Source organism: Oryctolagus cuniculus, chromosome 6 (genome assembly GCF_051225735.1).
Source record: "Oryctolagus cuniculus isolate XC-2025 breed Fujian yellow rabbit chromosome 6, ASM5122573v1, whole genome shotgun sequence".
Taxonomy (NCBI): domain Eukaryota; kingdom Metazoa; phylum Chordata; class Mammalia; order Lagomorpha; family Leporidae; genus Oryctolagus; species Oryctolagus cuniculus.
Genome location: NC_142872.1, coordinates 49198167 through 49218880, shown reverse-complemented (window position 1 = coordinate 49218880; position 20714 = coordinate 49198167). Strand labels below are relative to the sequence as shown.

General features: G+C 43.2%; 1 protein-coding gene across 9 annotated transcripts in view; it reads left to right on the top strand.

Moving 5' to 3' along the window:
• The first annotated feature begins 14016 nt into the window (after window positions 1–14016).
• The window catches only part of ATP10B (ATPase phospholipid transporting 10B (putative)), a 356253-nt gene continuing 349555 nt past the window's right edge, over window positions 14017–20714 (top strand). For 3 of the 9 annotated variants that reach the window (XM_089335041.1, XM_089335034.1, XM_089335039.1), the window contains exon 1: window positions 14035–14470. The gene's annotated coding sequence lies outside the window, so the exon portion shown is untranslated. Of the gene's footprint in view, window positions 14471–20714 lie in introns of all 9 variants that reach the window. The other 6 variants (XM_089335037.1, XM_089335042.1, XM_089335035.1 and 3 more) reach the window with 6 other exon arrangements.

Genomic DNA, 20714 nt, shown 5'->3' with positions numbered 1-20714 from the left:
GAGGACTTTTTTTCTTTTTTTTAAGATTTTTAATTTATTTATTTGAGAGGCAGAGCTACAGACAGTGAGAGGGAGAGACAGAGAGAAAGTTCTTCCCTCCATTGGTTCACTTCCCAGATGGGCGCAACGGCTGGAGCTGCGCCAATCCAAAGCCAAGAGCCAGCTGCCTCTTCCCAGTCTCCCATGTGGATGCAGGGGCCCAAGCATTTGAGCCATCTTCCGCTACTTTCTCAGGCCACAGCAGAGAGCTGGATTGGAAGAGGAGCATCCAGGACTTGATCCAGCACCCATATGGGATACTGGCACTGCAGCAAGGATTAACCTACTGCGCCATGGTGCTGGCCCTGAGCGCTTCTTTTTTCATGGAGTACTATTTATTTGTTAAAAATCAGGTGAAGATTTCTGGAATTAGAAGTTTCCAACAGCAGCTGTTTTGGGAAAATTGTAGTGAAGGAGTTAAAAACATGAATTCTGAGGGTGGACATTTGGCACAGTGGTGAAGACACTCATCCTATCTCAGAGTACCTAGGTTCCAGCCCTGGCTCTGCTCTCGATACCAGCTTCCTGCTGAGGCAACCCCTGGGAGGCATCAGGTTGTAGCTCAAGTAGTAGATTCCCTGCTACCGTATGGGTGATCTAAGTTAAGTCCAGGGCTCCTGGCTGTAGCCTGGTCTAGCCCCAGATATTGTGGGCATTTCAGGAGTAAAGCAATGACAGGGAGATAGCTTGCTTGCTCTCTCTCTCGCACCTGCTGCCAGTACCTCACCTGTTTAAACAAATTAATTACTTTAAAAAATTCTAGAATCTAGTTCTATTTGGCCATTCTATTTGAATTTTGTGCTAATACAGAAAAACATTAGTTTCCCTTCCTACCCACTGGTTGAAATCTATTGAAAGGAAAATCACTTGAGAAAATAGGAAAAGATGGATATGGCAAGAACATGTTCCAGAATATCAGTTAATAGGAATCAGTGTGCATGTAGCATAGAGGTAAAGGTGCCTTCACACTCAGGAAATGGCCTCTCCTATCATAAATGGAATGGAAACAGTTGTCAGTGCTCTGTCCAGAACATGATTTAAGGATTATTAACGTCTCACTTTACTTTTTCACTAAAGGGAGGATACCTTTCTCTGCACATTTGAAGAGAGAGTCAGAAAGTTGGCACAGAGACACCCAGAAACAGATAGGGTTAACACTATTGAAATTTTCATCTCTTCTCCTTCTTGCCCTCAGTATTAGCATGCAAGTTGACCAGAGACTACATTAAACTCTGCCCCACTTTTCATCCTTTAGGGATGTGTTTCCTCCATTTCCATATTACAGATTCAGCCGAGACTGAGGAGAAACATTGTACTCTCTTTCATTTTCTGCCACCTTGACCTCAAAGCCCCGTATATAGTAAGTGTTCATAAAATATTTGGTGAAAAAGAAAAATGGATGAAAGAAGTTGCATTTTCAAAGAGTGATAGCTTTTTCTCCTATCAAATCTTGCTCTCTGCAAAATAAAGAGGAAATATAAGTTGCAATGAAGTATCTTCATAGCTACCTTTTTTCTATTTGCCCATCCCACCAGGGTCTTCTTATTTTGCCTGCTGCCTTCCTTGTAGACATGATCTATGTCCCTAACTACCATGCACTAAAACTTACATGTCTTACTTTCCATTTGTGAAAGAAATTATGTTTTCAGATTTCCAAAATAAAAAATTGGTTTCCTGCTAAACTAAATCCATGATCCAGTAGCTGATAACTCTTGATACTCTAGGTGTGGTAGTCCTATTTTGTGGTAGCTTCCTGGAGATAGACTTTTACAAAAGGATTATGCATCTAATTGTAGATTGTTTTATAGCCCGACGGAAAGATCTGAAGTGGAGAAACTTTCTAGTGCCCTTCAAATCTCTCAACTTGCAAACTGCTTTAAGATTTACTTGGGTGTGAGTGGAGGTATCTGGCATTGTGGTGTAGCAAGTAAAACTACCACCTGAGATGCAGGTATCCCACATGGGCACGTCATTTGGAGTCCCAACTGCTCCACTTTTATCTACTTCTGATCCAGATTCCTGCTGATGTGCCTGGGAGGGCAGCAGAAAATGGCCCAAATGCTTGGGCCCCTGAACCCATGTGGGAGACCTGTAGGAAGCTCCTGGCTCCTGGCTTTGGAGCAGCCCAGCTGCCCACTGTAGCACTTTGGGTAGTGAACCAGCAGATAGAAGACCTCTCACTCTCTGTGCCTTTCAAATAAATAACTAAACAAATATTCAAAAGAATTTGTGAAAAAATGGAACTAAAAGAAAGGTTTATAAAAAAAACTAGCTAGGAATAAGCAACCATATAATGAATATGAAAAATCAAGATTAAAGATAGCATCAATAATTCAATCTTCAAAAATTCAAGACCAGGCAACTGGTGCCAAAAGCCTGAACAGCTGCCTGAAATGAGTTTGTAGTCTGTGTATTTAAATACAAAATCTTAGAAAAATAAACCACAAGTCTTTGAAGCTGAAGGTTTATTTCTTTCTTTTTTTTGAAAGCCAACATTCATCATGCCCTCCCCAACTTGATTTTCTTGCATCTGTTATTCTGCTGCACATTGCCAAAATGCCAAGAAGGAATTATCATTACAACTTAAGTAGGCTATTTTGGCTATAGAGAAAATTCGAAGGCAAAATAACAGGATTTTTAAAATCAGATATAGGCTGAGCATGAAAGGAGGGAACCAAGGAGAACATACTTCTAGATGGGCGAAATTGAAGACAGATTAATTGTTTAGACCATATTTGATTTTTACAGAAAGAATGCTTAGATGAACACAGAGGAAGAACAGAGATGAGCAGAAAAGTAGGAGAACATGATAAGAAAAGCAGGTTTTTGAGTAAGAACCCTGCTGTTCTCTAAAGGCTTAGTTAATGTGGAAATGATATTTTGCTTTTAGAGACCCAAGTTGTCCCTGATTTGTTTATTTGCAAATGAAAATGTTGGACTAAGTTGCCTCCTTTGCCATTTTGTAGGGATGATCTGATGCTTGAGTTCAGAAAACTACTTGGGGGCACTATGAATCTCTGAGTTTTATGGTTACAATGTTCACTTATACTCACTCACTTTCCTTTTCGGCAGTCTTAGGATACTCAGTAGTAGATTAAACAACTGGATCTGTTTTCAAGTCTTTGTTCTGAAAAACTCAGGATTACTTTCTTATCATTGATTCCAATTGTATATTTTGATTTATGATGCATAAAACATTGTGAAAAAATAAGCTCTCCAAACCCTATTGCTAAACTGTTAATCACTGCTTAACAGTAGCAGCTGATGTTTTCTAAAAGGATTTGTCTACAGGCTAACAGTGGAAGACAAACATTGCATGACACACTCTGGATCTTTCAAATAGGGCCAGATTTCTACTTGAGAGGGAATCCAAACAAATGAAGTTTGCAAGTTGTCCAAATAACACAGAACTTGGAAAAACCCTACAGTTTGCATGGTACTGACTGTTTTACTGGTCATTCATTCATTCAACAAATATCTGTTGATTACTTCTTACGTGGCAGACACTGTACCAGGCGGTGCCTAGGTTCCATGAAGCCATAGTAGGGCAGACTTGGTCCTGGCTTAGAAACTTAGAAGCTCAGAGGGTGTTGTGAGTGTTTCATGGAAATACTCTAGAGTTGGCTGTAATGAAAATTGAAAGTCATATCTCCTTTCTCTCCCAAAGGAGGAAAGGCAGTTTTTTTGGTATTCCTTATGTGAAATGTTCCCATTTCCTATGCCTGAACACACTACAGTTTATCAGGGATCCCTTTCTGTGGGGCAATTAGAAGTAAAAACAAGATGTATATAATCAGAGAAGACAGGAACATAAGATTTTCCTTTCTTCATTCTAAGCATATAGTTATGTTAATATAGTTTGCAATCCTATTAGCTTTTTCATAATAAAATAATAATGTGATGATAACGATGACAACGATAAACAAAAGTGATGATGATGCCAAGGATATGAATGTCTAGACTAAAATCTTTATCACTTGGCATATCTTGGTGTGGCTATTCCTAAAAGCAGAGCTAGGCTGGGGTGTAGTTACAAGGCCTGGATCTCATCTGACTTTCTGAAGGTATCTGTACATGTTAGTTAATCTGCTGAGAACCCCCCTTCCCCTTTTCTTCAGTTTTCTCCTTGTCCACACCCCAGTGTGAAGTGCCTTTAAAATTTTCAGCTATTAGTCCAGATCCCACCTCTTCCAGATAGCTTTCTTCAGTTCCCAGATCTCAAGGGATCACTCTCTCGTATGTTTCCACAACATCTTGCTTTTGCTTGTCCTGGCATCCACCTTGCAATGTACAAATTGCCTGTTGCTTGTTTAGATTCATGTGCCTAGGGAATCACAGTAGTCATAGGAGGTTGATGGATGGATGAATGAATGAATGAATGAATGATGTTACTTCACTTGTCCAGGACCAACTGAGCACAGCTTCTCCCCATAACTCTAATTGAGAAGAAAGCAATCTACCTTTAAGAAAAATATCCATTTATTCTCAAATGAATATTCTTCCACTGGGCTTTCTCTCATTTCTTCCACTCCATGAAGCATGGCTTATATTGACTACACAATAAAGAAAAACATGTCTTTTAGGTAGTTTGGTGTGTGTGTGTATGTGTGTGTATGTGTGCTTGGTGGGGGGGAGGGGTGTCTATCCCACAAAAATCAGATTGCTCCCATCCTATAACGCCTTAGTCTCCACAAGCCAGTTTCGGATGGTATATTCAAATCTCAAGGTCCTGTGGGTCCTAAGGACTTGGCATCCTGTAAGACTGGGGTGAAGTTAGAGCGTTCCCAATCCTTATAGGTTCCCAGGTTGCAGTATGGATGCCTTTGGTCCTCAGACCACACATGTTGGATATCACAAGCATGTCAAGACCAAATACCCAGCACCAAGAACATTCCCTGACATACAGAAAATGGTTGGTACAAATGAACATTATCTTTGTGCCCACAAAGAAGTTCCCAAGCGGGGCTGGCACTGTGGCACTGCAGCTTAAGCCACCATCTGCTATGCCAGCATCCCACAGGGGTGCTGGTCTGAGCCCTGGCTGCTCCACTTCCGATCCAGCTCCCTGCTAATGTGCCTCGGAATGCAGTGGAGGATGGCCCAAGTGCTTGGACCCCTGCACCCACATGGGAGACCCAGAAGAAGTTCCTGCCTCCTGGCTGCAGCCTTGTACAGCCCTGGCCACTATAGCCATTTGGGGAACAAACCAGCAGGAGAAAGATCTCTATCCTCTCTCTCTTTTTCCCCCTCTCTCGCTGTAACTCTGTCTTTCAAATAAATAAAATCTTAAAAAAAAAAAAAGTTCCCAAAGAGCACTAAGATTGACTAGAGAACAACCATCAAATTATCTTTCGTGGCAATAGTTCCCTACTAAATATTACAGGGCTCAGCATTGCCTGTCAGCTCACTGCTGTAAAAGTGCATTCTTCTCTTTGAATTAAAAGTTGAATATCCATCTAATTAAAGCCTAGATTTTACACAATATTCCAGTATGTCACATTAAAAAAAAAAAAAACCTTTCCACTTCCAAAATTTGTTGTATAAAATGACATGGAATCATAATAGGAAGGAATGAAAATGAAAGATCTCATTCAGACATAATTTCACTCAACACAAAAGCCCTCTCCCTCTCATTCCACAGAAGGCATAAAGAAGAAAAGGGCTAGAACAGAACTGAAAGAGGAATTGGGGATCACAGCAAAAAGAAAATCTATCGCACTAGAGTTGCTAACAGCAATGCAGTGATGAGGAATGTCACAGGACATAGAGCAGTACACCTCTGGAAAAAAATATTTATTTGAAAGCAACGTGACAGAGAGAGGGGAAAGACAGAGAAAGAGGTCTCTGGTTCACTCCCCACATAGCCACAATGGCCAGGCCTGGGCCAGGCCCAAACTGAGAGCTTGGAACTCCAACCAGGTCTCACACATGGGTTCCAGGGGTCCAAGTATTTGGTCCATCTTTGAATCACAAATGGAGCAGCCGAACCTCCACCGGACACTCCAATATTGGATGCCACTGTTACTTAACATGCTGCCCCACATTGCTGGCCCCACTGCCTCACTTCTCAGGATCCTTTTATTTCAGCATCAACAAAGAAAGAGATTGGGAATCCAGTTAACTTTGGATCTCAGCCTTTGGTATTTGTGCCCAAGCTGAAACTGCCAACAACCAATGAAGTGGTCCTTCATTCTTCTCATTCATACATCCCCCATACAGAACAACGGGGGAACTCTACTGCAGAAAGGAAAAAAGAACCTGTGGAGTTCTCATCTATCTCCAATAGCCCAGGGACCATTGTTCTTGGCACTGTTTTGCCAAGACATTATCAGGTTTAGAAAGGCCCCTGCAGCTTTGAAAATTGAGTTGGCTTTATAATACCTGATTCGTTGATCGATTTTTTAACTACTGAGTAAAACCCTGATTGTGACAGGCGTTGTGATGGGTCCTCTTAATACCTAAGTGAACTCATTTCATCCCCTCTTTATACACCCAAAACTTAGTGGTAGAGGGGCAAATCCCAGACACAAAGAGTTTTGAAAGGACAATGTCACATCCGGACTCTCTTACCAAGTAAGAATATCCTTAATCCCTGTGTTGGTACAGGGATGTTCAAATACAATTCCCAGCTTCTACCCTCGGAAAGTTCAGTAGGTCTAGGATGAAGCAGAAGCCTCAATTTTCCTAAGTGTCTAAATCACCCTAATCTAGATGATCTTCAAAGCATGCTCTTGAAATGCTGCTCTGTTAAAAGGCACTGTTCTTTGCTGATGGATTTTTTTATGCAATCTCCTAAATTGGAGTAGGCCAGATTGTATTTCATTCCATTTTAATAAAGAAGTTACTCGAAATAAAAATCTCTGTGCTTTAGTCTCTTCCTCTGGTATTTCAGAGGCCTTCAGGGAGTTGTTTTAATTAAGCAATTCATGGAGAGAACACCTGTTCAGGTGTGTCTTAGCTTTATTTGGAAAACAATAATTAAAAAACAAAATCCCACTGTTGGGGCCGACGCTGTGACGTAGTGGATAAAGCCGCTGCCCACAGTGCCGGCATCCCATGCGGGAGCTGGTTCAAGTCCTGGCTGCTCCACTTCCTATCCAGCTCTCTGCATGGGCTGGGAAAGCAATGGAAGATGGGTCAAGTCCTTGGACCCCTGCACATGCATAGGAGACCCGGAAAAGGCTCCTGGCTTCTGGCTTCTGGCTTCTGGCTTTGGATCAGCACAGCTCCAGCCATTGCAGCCACCTGGGGAGTGAACCAGCAGATGGAAGATCTCTCTTTCTCTCTCTCTCTCTCTCTCTCTGCCTCTCTTTCTCTGTAACTCTGCCTTCCAAGTAAATAAATAAATAAATATTTTTATAAAAATCCTATTCTTCCTGGAAGGAGATGGCATTTGTTTATTTGAAGACATAGATTATTTGAAAAATTATGGAAGGCAGTGAGAGCATGTGTTAGACTGCATGTAGATTTAAGCACCATCAGCTAACATTGATGCAAGTAAGAGGAGCAAATAGGTCTCACTTCATGTGGCCATTCAAGTCATTGATGACGGTTGCATGGAGATTTTCAATGTGAATAGTCCTGAAATTACACTTGCAGTGATGTAGAAGTCATGAGGTGATGAAACAAATGTTTGGCTGTCTTTGATCCCTTCTTATTTCAGACAAGGTAAAGCAGAGCCAATTTTATAATGATGCTTAGAAACCTCTGTATCCCCAGTCTATCTGAGGCCTTTGAGAGACCTTGCAGCACTTAACCCACAGCCCCAGAAAGCAAGCCCATGTTAACAAGAGGTTGCCCTTTTCCTCCGCTTTCCCCACTGACAGTCAAATGCTCTCTTAATGGTCTTTTCATGTTTAGAGGCTTCTGCTCACATCCAAAACATGAAAAGGAGAGAATGTACCATTCACATCACCAGACTAGCTTGACAGGATATTAGCACAACCAATAACAGAATGGAAAAAATCCTTAACAAAAATTAGCTAGAAGCTATGCCAGATTTCAAATGGATATAAGTTCTTTGATTCTGGGAGGAGGAAAAAATACATCAGAGAGACATAAAGAAAAGGACTTCTGTCAAATCCAAAATATCCTGTGTTGCTAAGCTAGACTATGAAAGCTGAAAACTTGGTGTTAGGCATACAATCTACAAAGAGATCCTGAGTGGCTTTCATAGTGGCTGTTGGTCCACAGTCTTTTATTAAGAGAGCCACTTACAAGTCTCCACAATTAAGTTACCCATTAGTTCTGAGCAGAACATCCTAAGGCAAACTTTTTTAATATAGTGAGTCTTTCTCTGATAAAAGCAAGGCGAATTGCAAACAGTAAGGTCTATCCTTTCAAGTGGTAAAGTTATCAGTTAGTAGGATCAAGTGTTTGGTAATAATAATAGATGCAATTTTAAAGGAGAGAATGTTCCAACATGGGAAGTAGTGCGCACAGCAGACTCATAAATGACAATTGCTTTAAATAGCACTCTGACCTCAGAATCAGCCCTTAAGTCATCCTGGTCTGGTTGAAAAGCCTGTGAGAGCATTTAAGACATGCAAAGCCAAGACACTGGCAAAAAAATGTTCTACATTAAAGGATCTCTGTGATTGTGACCCCAGGGGAAAGAGGGGCCATCAAAGAAGGATGTACTTTGAAGGGGGGAGAGAACTTCTACTTTGCTTATAGCCTTGTCTAAATACTGATGGAGTTGTGAATTCAAAAGGCTTCCATAACCTAGGCAGTTCATGTCAAAAGCCTTGGGTGGTCACTGACATCATACATAAGACTGTAAATTGTTAAATTAACAATAGGAGTCACTGTGCACTACTCCCCATGCAGGACCTCTGTCTTCAGTGAGTTGTATTGTGAGAGTTAACTGTAAAACTTGTTCTCAAACAGTTTTTATTTGCATGTGTGTGCAAATTATTGAAGTCTTTACTTAGTATAGAGTTGATATTCTGTGTATAAACATAATTGAAAATGAATCTTACTGAGAATGGGAGAGGGAGGAGGAAGAGGGCTAATATGGTGGGAACAATCACAATAGTCCTAAAGTTGTATGAAATTTGTATTCCTTAAATGTTTCTTTGGAAAAAATAAATAAAAGGAAAGAAAAAAAAAACAACAAAAAAGTCTATCCTTAATTATCAAAGAAGTGGAAAATAAAAATTATACAATGTTTTCTCCTGATAAAATTAACAATACAAGATAGTTAGAATCAGAGTTGGTAATTCTGTTCTAGTGTTGTATGTGATTGGCTACAATTTTTTTCTGAGAGAAATCTGGCAATGTATTAATGGCCTTAAAATTTGTCATGCCCTAGTCCCTTCTAAGAACTTATATGAAAGTTGCTAAGTATAAAGAAATTCATTGTAGTATAATGAAATTCATCATTGTAGAATTTTTATAGAATGGAAAATTATAAAAATTTCAATGTCCAGTAGTAGGCAATTAGTTAAATTGCAGTGTATCCATATGAAAACTAAATTATGATGGTGGGAATATTTAACAACTTGGAAAATATTCATTATAATTGATGAAGAATATGGGGGCTTGGTGCTGCGGCACAGCAGGTTAATGCCCTGGCCTGAAGTGCCGGTACCCCATATGGGCGCCAGTTCAAGACTCAGCTGCTCCACTTCCAGTCCAGCTCTCTGCTATGGCCTAGGAAAGCATTATAAGATGGCCCAAGTCCTTGGGCCTCTGCACCGTTATGGGAGATCAGGAGAAAGGCCCTGGCTCCTGGCTTCAGAAGTGCAGCTCTGGCCAATGTGGCCATCTGGAGAGTGAACCAGCTGATGAAGACCTCTCTCTCTTTCTCTCTGCTTCTACTCTCTCTGTGTAACTCTGACTTTCAAACAAAAAATCTTAAAAAAAAATGTGATTCAGGGGCAGGCTTTGTGGTACAGTGGGTTAAGCAGTTATTGAGGATGCCCATATCAAATTTGCTTGCTTGTTTCCTGGCTACTCTGCTTCCACTCAGCTCCCTGCTGGTGGTTCTTGGAAGCAGTAGATGATGATTCAAGTACTTGAGTGTCTCCCACCTAGGGAGCATGAAGTTCTTAGCTTCTGGCTTCAGCTTGCTTCAGCCCTGGCTATTGTGTCTGTTTGGGTAGTAACCCAGTGAGTGGAAGATCTCCGTCTGTCTGTCTCTCCCTGTGTCACAGCATTTCAAATAAATAAATATATTTTTAAAGAGAATGTGTTCCCATTTTAGATTTGAAGTCGCTTTAGGGGTGTGCATTTGGCATCACTGTTAAGACACCACTTTGGATGTCTGCATTCCATATTGCAGTGCCTGGGTTCTAGTCTCTGCCTGATTTTCGATTTCAGTTTCTTGCCAGTGCAGAACACGGGAGGAGCAGGTCATGGCTAAGTACATGGGTCCTTGCCACTCATGTGGGAAACTTCATCCAGGCCCAGTCCAGGCTGTTGTTGAAGTCTGGCAAGTAAACCAGTGGATAGAAACATCCCTATTTCTGTCTTTCTCTTCATTTCAAATAAAAATAAAATCAATTAAGTAGAATATCTCATATTTAAAAGTATCTAGAAGTCTAGAAATATGTTCAAAATATCAATGATGGTTCTCTCGCAGTTGTCAAGTTTAGGACAATTTACATATATTTTTCTTTTGATTCATTTGTCATTTCCAAATATTCTGTAATGAACGGGTATTATTTCAGAAACCCAGAAATCATGAAAAGCATTCATTTAACCTCTAAATGTAGAATCCAAACTGGTAAAGTTTAGTGTCTTCCCATTGCTCACAGGAGGAATATAAAGGTCATCTTCCCTTACCTGGCTTGGCCTCTGCCTACCAGCTCAGTCTAATCTTTCACTGTGTTCCTACCTGTTTTCTTAGCTCTAAACATACAAATCCCAAGGTCTTTTGCATTTGCCTTATACCAGAGAACCTTGTTTTGGTAGATTACACTATTTTTACAATTATTTTCCCCACCCCCTTTCCTGTAAGAGGATTATGTTTCTACCCAGCACCATGTGGCTGGCCGTGTTCCCAGCGGGAGGACCGTCCCTCCCTGTACTCTTGGCTTAGTATTTTGAATGAAGAAATAAAAGCAGACATGACAGAGTCCACATCTAAGCAGAAACTTTAGGAGGCAGGATAAGTGTCCCCAGGGTTCCTGATCCTTTCTTCTGCCATAAAAACAGCACATCCCACTTAGGGACTGTTCCTTCAGGTTGAACCAAAGTAAGCCACCATCGAAGCAGAACAACAGTCAACCCCCAGCCTTCCTGTAATAAACCTTCGTGGTGCAAATCGTTGCAATATGGAGATCAATTATTGCACAGTACTGATCACTACACATGGTATATGTGTTTCTCTGTCTGAACTGTTAGGATGACATCCCTACTCCCTCACAGAATGAACTTCAGCCCAGTTCTAACCACACCCTTTGAGATCAAAATACCTTTTCCATACTTTCACCCCAGGTACCTCTCCTCCTTAACATGTGTCACAGCCATAATTTCACAAACTACGTGCAACTGTTTACTGTCCGCAGTACTGCAGAGTGCCTAAGGGCAGGGCTAGTGGCTGTGTTTGTTACCCTCAACACTTAGCATAGTTCTCTGCTCACAGTACATCTCAAGTCAAAAATGGCTAAATGAATACATGAAGGAAAGCATGGATAAAGTAACAAAGAATCTTGAACATAGAGTTGAGAAGGACAAACCAAGCGAAACAAACATTTGGGGGCCATTAGCGATTTTCAGATTAAAAAAAAAAAAAACATGAGGAGTCCTTTATGGTGAAAATAGCCAGGTAGCAACAATGATGAGGGTCTCCTTAGTAATAATAAGATTTAAGCACTTTCGCGGTTGAAAGTACTTGTACATACGAGTTCACAGCATCCGGGTAACAGCCCTATGAAGTGAATACTATTGTTATTCCCCAGAAAGTGTCAGCACTTTGCCCAAAACCACTCAGCTGTGAATTGGTGGAGCCGCTGGATAGCCTCCAAGCAGTCTGGTGCCAAAGTCTGTGTTTGCAGCCACAAGATGATGCAGCCACTCCTTTCATCTGATGAGTGGCAAAACCAGAGAAAATGCTGGCAAACTGTCTCGGAACTGCATAAGCGAGGCTGGGAAACAGTCATGGGCAGTTGCCTTACCGTACCATATAGGGTCAACTAATGGGTCAACTAATTTCCCCTGGGGTAGATACAGCTTTAAATGGGAGGTTTCCCCTGTTACATCATCTGACTCTCACTAGGTGCCTTCTGCCCTATTCACTGGTAAAACAAAGCCAATAACAGCAAGGGCATCGAGGTTCTCTTCATACCCCTTCCTGTGCCTAGCACAGTTCCCTGTGGAAGATGCTTAGTACCTGTGATTTAAACCAAATAATTTCTGTAGTTCTTGCCTTGTGGTGAAATGATTGACAGGGCCAATCAGGTAGTGTTAATTGCCTGTATAATAGGTCTGTTTGGGGAACAGGTGGGCCATGAGCATCTCTGAAACTAAACCTGTCTCAGGAAATGAGAAACCTGAGTCCAGATGGCCTTAGCCATGGAGTAGGGAGAGGAACTGATTGGGGTCCACGAACTTGAGTTCTTCTCCAGAAGTAGTAAAACATTGGCAATGGGCCAGCATGGGGGCAATTAGAATTGGAACAGATAACCCTGAGGAGCCTGTAGATCACCCAGAAGTGGCTGGGTCTCAGGCGGTTCCAGAAGGGGAAGACCAGAGCTCAGTAAGAACAGTTCAGTGACATCACTCCGGGGCCTCTGTAGCTAGAATCTCTCTTCTCTGACAAACCTCTTTTAGAGTTAAAGGGAGGAGAATGATAGTGGATTCAGCCAGAGAATTCCTGAGGGCAGGTGTAGAAAAGTGAGTTGGCAACAATGGGAAACAGCTGAATGTTAAGTATACCAAAAAATGTCAGGCTGGGAATAATTTAGATCTATTCTCAGGCAGTAGTTCTGCAAGAACAGGTGTAAGCCCACCCACATCAGAATCACCTGGGGGAGTTTTTATACTATAGATTCCTGAGCCTCCTAGAACTTAAACATTTTACACAGAAATATGTATTTTTAATATCTCAAAGAATTCCTATGAATCCTAAAATCTGGCAATCTCTGATCTGAAAGGACATAATACTAACTTGTCGGGGATGAAAATAAAATTAAAATTTTTATCTGTGGGACTTCAAGAATGATTGTTCTTTGTCAAGGATAATTTAATTCCTTTAAGACCTCCTGTAGACTCCGTGGAGAAGTTGTTCATTGGACTAATTGCTTTTTAAATATTTGTTGTATTTATTTGAGAGAGGGAGAGAGACACAAGAGAGGAGAGACTCCATTTGCTGTGCCACTCCCCGAAATGCCTGCAATGGCTTGGACTAGATAGGCTAAAGCCGGGAGCCAGGAACTCAGTCCAGGTCTCCCTTGTGAGTGGTAGGAACCCAACTACTTGAGACCTCATCTCCTGCTCCCCAGAGTATGCACTAATGGGACGTTGGAATCAGGAACAGAGCCATGACCTCAACCCAGGCACTCTGATGTGGGATGACATTGCCTTTACTGCAACACCAAATGTCCACCACACTAATTACTTTTTAATAACAAACGTTGTAGCCATTGTGAAACTTTTCTTGCAGATTTTCCCTATATTACCTAGAAGAAAATTCCAATCTCCTTTGGACCTATTGAGTGAATTTCAACCTGTTGCTCAGATTCTCTATGCTGAAAATAAAGGTAGCTGCTGCATGTTGTGACAAGAGTCGGGGTCCCTAAGAGTGCAGTAAGGTCAGGTCTGGTGCTGGAGTCAGAGTCTCCTCGACCTGGGTTTCCCCTGGTGACGGCAGCTAGGTGGAAACACTCATCTCCTGATACCTGATACCTGGCCATCATGTTCCTACGGTTAATATATCAAGTGCCATAAGATAGACAGTATCCATTTCCATACGACCAGGCCAAAGTCCCAAGTTCTGATTAGCCCAGTGAATTGTAGGAGCCAGGGCCAGACTGGTGCTAACTGGGGCCAATTAGCTACCGGCTACCAGCAGCACACAAGAAGCCTCTCTGGGGCACCTGAGCTGGTTAGGCCAGTCCCGCCAGGAGCCCAGAGGCAGGAGGGGGAGGAGAAGGAAGGTGGAGATGCAGGGTTGGATGAGAGCCCAGAGTGGATGAGGAGGGTGGGGCCAGGCAGGTTGCCGCAGCAGGCCACGAGAGGAGGAAATCAGGGTGTGTGAGCTGTGTTCAGGTGCATGAAATTGAAGGCTGGGCTTTTTGAGAGGTTGGGTCTGCCTGCTTCAGCCAGAGCTAAGAGGGGAAGCTCTCTGGCTGGCATTCCCCTGTGAGGGGGGTAACTTGGGGCAGTGACAGCCCAGCCGTCTTTAGTGCCTCACCAGAATTAGACCACCCAGCAAGTGCCAACTCCACCTGTCCTAGCTGTAGAGACAGCAGCAAGGAAACAGGAGGTAAGTGCCTGTTACACCAAAAGACAGTGGGATGGTCTTTGCTCCTCAACTATCTCCAGGACCACTTGCTGGCCTGGGGCAGTGATGCGACTTCAAAAACAGCCTCCAAGGTGACTCCTGAAGGTATTTGGCTGTGTCCTCCACCAGCCACCAGTGGTTCCTGGCTCCCAGGGACCCTCATTCCTTAGGCCTTTAGAGAAACTCTTTGCCCAAGCCAGGAGGTTCAGTGGGTGGTAGATTGGGGCATGAGAGTTGTCTCAGCTGCTGATGGTGATTGCTTTGTGTGGTCCAGGTTTTATGAGCAGACATGTCCCTTGCACAGCCTCTGCCTTAGCTACTTAATGCTTGGAAATGAGATACCTGCTTGCAGAGTTTAACATATAGGCTTTGTCATTGCTTATGTGATTTTGGATCTTTCCGCAAGTTTACAAAAACAAGGAGGCAAGATTTGGGGAAAGAGATGGTTTGTTTTGTTTATGGTGGTGCTACTTAAAATAGGAATGGCGAGAGCTTATTAAAGGCTTCTGATTGCAAAGCGTGAGTTTAAGCCCTTTACATGTTGCCCCAAACCTGCGAGGCAGGTGTTTTATCTATAATTACTGATGATGATGAGACTCAGCCAGGGCAACTGAGTAAATCCAAAATTAGCTTATGCCGAGCCCGTGCTGTGGACTTAGGATGATAAGGCGATACGTATCTGGGGGTCTGCCCGCTTCACAGTGTACAGATCTGGGGAAGAACACCTGAGATTTGCCAAGAGGCTTTTGGTAGCCAGAACAGAGCTCACAGCCTCCATCTCTTGCTGCCCAATCCACAAACTAATTTAAAGCTGGTCTCCATTCCTCAGACCTCAGTGGCATGTTCTTATGGAAATGGAGAATGTTAGGAGCCTGCTGCGAGCAATACACAATGCATGTGGGCTGTGGCATTACGAATTCAGATACAGAGGCCAGCGTTGAGACACGGCAGGTTAAATGCTGCCTGAGACACCAGCATCCCACATCAGAACGCCAGTTGGGGTCGCGGTTGTTCCATTTCCAATCCAGCTTCCTACTAATACACCCGGGGGTTAGCGAATGGTGGTCCAAGGGCTTGGATCCCTGCTACCTGTGGGAGACCCGAATGCAGTTCTGAACTCTTGGCATCAGCTCCAACCATTGTGGCTATTTGGGGAGTGAACCAGAGGATGACAGTGCTCGCTCCTGCTTCCATTTCTCTTGGATCCTTTGTCTCCTCTCTAATTCTGCATGTAAAGTAAATACAGCTGTTAAACTCAGAGCCTGGGGTGAGTGTTTGGAAGAGAGATTAAGATGCTGCTTCGGATGGCTGCATATCAGTTTCTAGGTTTGAGTCCCAGCTCCTCTTTAAATTCTGGCTTCTTCCTAGTGTGCACACAGGGAAGCAGCAGGTGATGACATAAGTCCTTGGGTCTCTTCCACCCACATGGGGACTCCTGGCTTCAGCCTTGCACAGCCCCAGTTACTGCAGGAAACTTGGGAGGCAATCGACAGCTAGAATCTGCTATCTCTATCTTTAGTTTTCTTTCTGCCTTTCAAGTAAGATAAAAATGAATTGTTAAAAAGGGTTCAGAGACTATAATGTTGAGGAATAGATCAAATTGGTGGAGCTGTAAAACTGGCAGAGGAAGAGGGAAGGAAAGGTGTTTGAAAAAGGGGGAGCCAGACACCGAGTTGGCATTCTGGATCCACTTAGAATTAAACTCTACCTCCAACGCATCGTTCAGCATATGCCACGTGTCTGCCCACTTGGCCCACTCCCTGGCCTCCCCTAGTACTTGGTGCCCTAGCTCACATTGAGCCATGAACACTGGGCGCTTCTATCCTTTGCCTCCTTGGACCCTGTGCACTCGGTCCTCTCTGCCTTGAACAATTTTCCCTTGAATGTCCCCATAATTGATTCCCTCTGTATCAGGATGCAGCTCAAATATTGCCCCTTCCAAAAGGGGCTTCCTAGACCACACCATCGAATTACTCTCCTGCTCTGTGCTCACCATGTGCGGAATGAGTATCACAATGTGAAATTGTATCTTCTTAATTATCACCCAACTCGCTCATAAGTTCCATGAGGACAAGGAGTTCTCTGTTGCCTGTCAGGATGTAGCCTGGCAGTTGCTAGTATTAGCAGAGGCTCAGAAATTATATTTGAGTGAATAATAGAGACCTGGAGATATCATGGCCACAAGTTTGCTTTCCTATGATCTAACGCCTGCATGGCATCCCCAGATTTTGACCTAATAGTCAAAATGAAAACCACTTGGCTTGCCAAGTGCTGTAAGGGAAACTGACTTCAATCTTGGGGTAACAAGGGAAAAAGCTGAATGATATCGAATGGACTCGGGTCCCTAATACATGGCAAGGAGTGGCGAGACTGGCTCTGCTGACCAAGTCTTGATAAGCAACACTTCCTGTGACTCACTGCAGCTTGCCCTTCGAGACACAAAATGTGGCATTGATCTTAGCTCCTGGGGTGCTTGTGCAAATAGAATTTCAGAAAGCTGAGAGTTCACCCTGGCACTGCTGCTCTATCAAGTCATTTACATTCAACCAGGTTCTGCCCACCTTGCTCTCCAGCTGTCACTGGTTTCATTTGTTAGGATGAGTGTATTGGGGAATCGAGCTCTGCTATGTTGTGCAGTTGTGAGCAAGTCTCATAGTGCCTCTACTTCCTGTGTTTCTTCTTTGTAGACTGGATTGATAATACAGGCCTCTGTAGCCAGTGATGATCTGAAGAGATGCACGTGTAATGTGAGTCTGTTGCAGGGTATTTAGAGTTACAGGGATGCAGAAACTAACAATCTTTCTTGCTCACAAACACACAACCCTGAAAGCAAGGGGAGGTAGAGAAAACGCAGGGAGGTGTGTGTTTTTGGATAATTTCACTTGTAGAAAACCCACAATTCCAAAAGAAATCTATCCGAGGGAACAATTTCTCTGCAGGCTTCCCTTTGCAGGCAGCTACCTCAAGAATCGACTTACACGCTGTAATTAACACCCAGCCTATTTGCTTTACAGAGAGCAGCATTAAAATCCAGCCTGAGGATGCTTCCTTCTTGGCAACCTCGCCGCTTCTTGTAGTATTTCACACGCTGCTGGCTTTTATGGGTCCCTACCTGCGCTTGTGTGCTCCTCACTGTAAGGGATGTTGAGCCTGCCTGGCATTAGCCCTGGCCTTGGCCCTATTTGATTTAAGAGACATCTGATGCTATATCTAATCCTCAGGTTGGTTCTGGGATTCTTTTTTAGGTACTTCTTACTTATTCTGTTCCTGTGTGCCAGTTGTGATCTGCAGATATCAGAAAATGACTTTTGTGAAAGAATACAAATTACAAACTTAATCAGGAGCCAAGCCAGATTCTGGATGATTTTTCTAGGGTGGTAGAGCAAGATGGAACTGAGAAGAGAATTGGATCTGGGCTTGAATCCTGGCAATGCTTCCTAGTAATCCTTTTCCAACTCCTTGCACCATGAAGGGGATTATAGTAACCTTGGCAGTGAAGTTTTATTGAGAAATTACTAAGTTCTAGTGTTTGATGCCTACTATCTGTTTCAGAAAGAATGAGATTTATGAGGCTCAATATTTAGAGGCAGTAAATGCTAGGACCCAGGTAGGAATGCATGCTTATTCAAGAGCATGTGTTCTGATCAGCCACACACACACCTCCTAAGCAATACCACTTGGAAATGCTTTTTACACAGGGTGACATTAGCAGGCCCATCCTCGTCAAAGGATAACATCCAATGAGATGATGCCTGTGAAAGTTCTCAGAAATGGAGCTATTTTATTTCATCCCTTTTCTCTGATCAGGTTTACCATGACGTAGAAAATGTTCTAAAGGGACTCCTCTTTTCCAACAGTGTTTTTGTGGACTTTAAACAGAATGACAGTTTAACGAAGAAAGCAAAATGGTGGGGCTGGCTTTGTGGCACAGAAGGTTAAGCCACCACATGTGATACCAGCATTCCCTGTGGGTGCCAATTCAAGTCCCAGTTGATGAACTTCTGGTCCACTTCCCAGCTAAGGCACCAGAGAAAGCAGCAGAAGATTCCCCAAGTGCTTGGGCCCTGTCAACCATGTTGAAGATGCAGATGAAGCTCTTGGTGGTTTCTGCCTTGCATAACCTCTGATGTTGCAACCATTCAGGGAGTGAACCAAGGAAGGAAGGATCTGTCTGTCACTCTGCCTTTGAAATAAGCCTTGTTTTTTTTTTTTTTAAAATGTACCTGATCGAAATTGTACATTGTATGAAGACATCATCAAAGTTGATGGAAAAAGTGTATTAACTTTTAATCGCATTCATCTACAAACTTGTTGAAGTAATGCATATGTTGCATTAGAAACTCAAACCCAACTGTTGTAAATTCTGTCAACCTTGAAGAATTGGCAATTAAGATACGCTATCCTAGATAACAATGTGATGATGGACTCCTTCATGCTGGCACTGAAAGTGTTGAGTTCCTGATTTCCAGGGATGGGGAAAGTCACTGGTAGTTATGTGACTGAACAGGTTTTTTTTCTACCATTCCATGTTAGTTTTTTCATCTTGTAGTAAGGTTAGAAATGAATCTACTTCCTCAAGTTGTTCTGAGGATGTTATTAGTTTGATCTTTCCATTGCTTTAAATAAACGCCTGCGGATATATAAGTTAATAAAAGAATTTATTGAGTTCAAAGTTTTGTAGATAAGAAGTCCCAACAGCATAGATAAGGCTTTTGGAAAAGGTGCCCATTGGCTACATAGCTACATGATGGACCATGATGCTGGCGTGTACGTGGGAGGAGAGCACATACTACAGAACAGGAAGCCAGGGGGAGGGTGGGGTCCTTTGAGCCCTCAGAGGGCATGCATCAAGTAGACCTCAGGGCCTCCCAGAATCCCCCGTTCCTTAAAGGCCCCACCTCCCAAAGGGTGGCACTAAGGAACAAGTTTTCACTACATGAACACTTGGGGACCAGTCTCAAACTACATCAAAACAGGGTTACATAAAGACTTGCAAAAGCTTCAACAGTGCTGGGAGGTAACGAATTAGCAAGTGTTTGCTGGTGATATTTTGCATCAGCCCTTCTGTTAGTTCCTATCACTTCAACTTTTTAAAAATATGCATTTATTTGAACGAGTTTTTTTTTCCATCTACTGGTTCACTCCCAAAGTCCTCAAAATGGCCAGGGCTGAGCCAGGCCAAAGCCAGGAGGTTCATCCACATTTCCCACATTGGTGGCAGAGGCCCAAGCTCATGGGCCATCTTGTGTTTTTTCCAGACCATTAGCAGGGAGCGGGGTAGGGAGTGCAGCAGCAGCTTCACACAATACCAGCCCTCTTTTAACTTCATCTTAGAAGTATAAAACTGATGCAAAGTTAGGTCTCATAGCTAGAATCAGGAGTTGGATCGCCAAATGCTTTAATACAGAGCCTTCGCTCTCCGCTGTCAAGTCTCAAACTCCTGAAGAAACAGATTCCTCTGAGAATTCAGTGTGACAAGATTCTACACTATAAGACTCAAGCCATTTTCTTTCCATGCATAGACCTGCAAGCACTTACTGGCCTCTTGTCATTTTCAGGCCGAGGAGTGAAGTGTCTTATCAAAGTTGGGTCTGCAGGATTTCACCGAACATAGCAGAACACTATGCTGTGTTGAGGATTAGCTCCATGGGCATCCATCTGCAGTAGCCTTGGGGTGATAAGATTGCTTATTAAAAGCAATCAATGGAGCCATTCTTCTCCAAGAAGGAGCTCTGGACCTATTTCAGGAGTTTGTTGCAGCTCTGTTAACATTGCCCTATGCCAGCATAAGTCAGTTTATTTAAAAACCTCTGGGGGGCCAGCACCACGGCTCAACAGGCTAATCCTCCGCCTTGCGGCGCCGGCACACTGGGTTCTAGTCCCGGTCGGGGCACCGGATTCTGTCCCAGTTGCCCCTCTTCCAGGCCAGCTCTCTGCTGTGGCCAGGGAGTGCAGTGGAGGATGGCCCAAGTGCTTGGGCCCTGCACCCGCATGGGAGACCAGGAGAAGCACCTGGCTCCTGGCTTTGGATCAGCGCGGTGCGCCGGCCGCGGCGGCCGTTGGAGGGTGAACCAACGGTGAAGGAAGACCTTTCTCTCTGTCTCTCTCTCTCACTGTCCACTCTGCCTCTGGGGTTGGCGCCAATGTTAATTTAAAAGAAATTGTCCAAAAGTCGGTTAACATTCCTTATGATCTTAATCCTTGTTTGCCCATTGGATATTGGAGT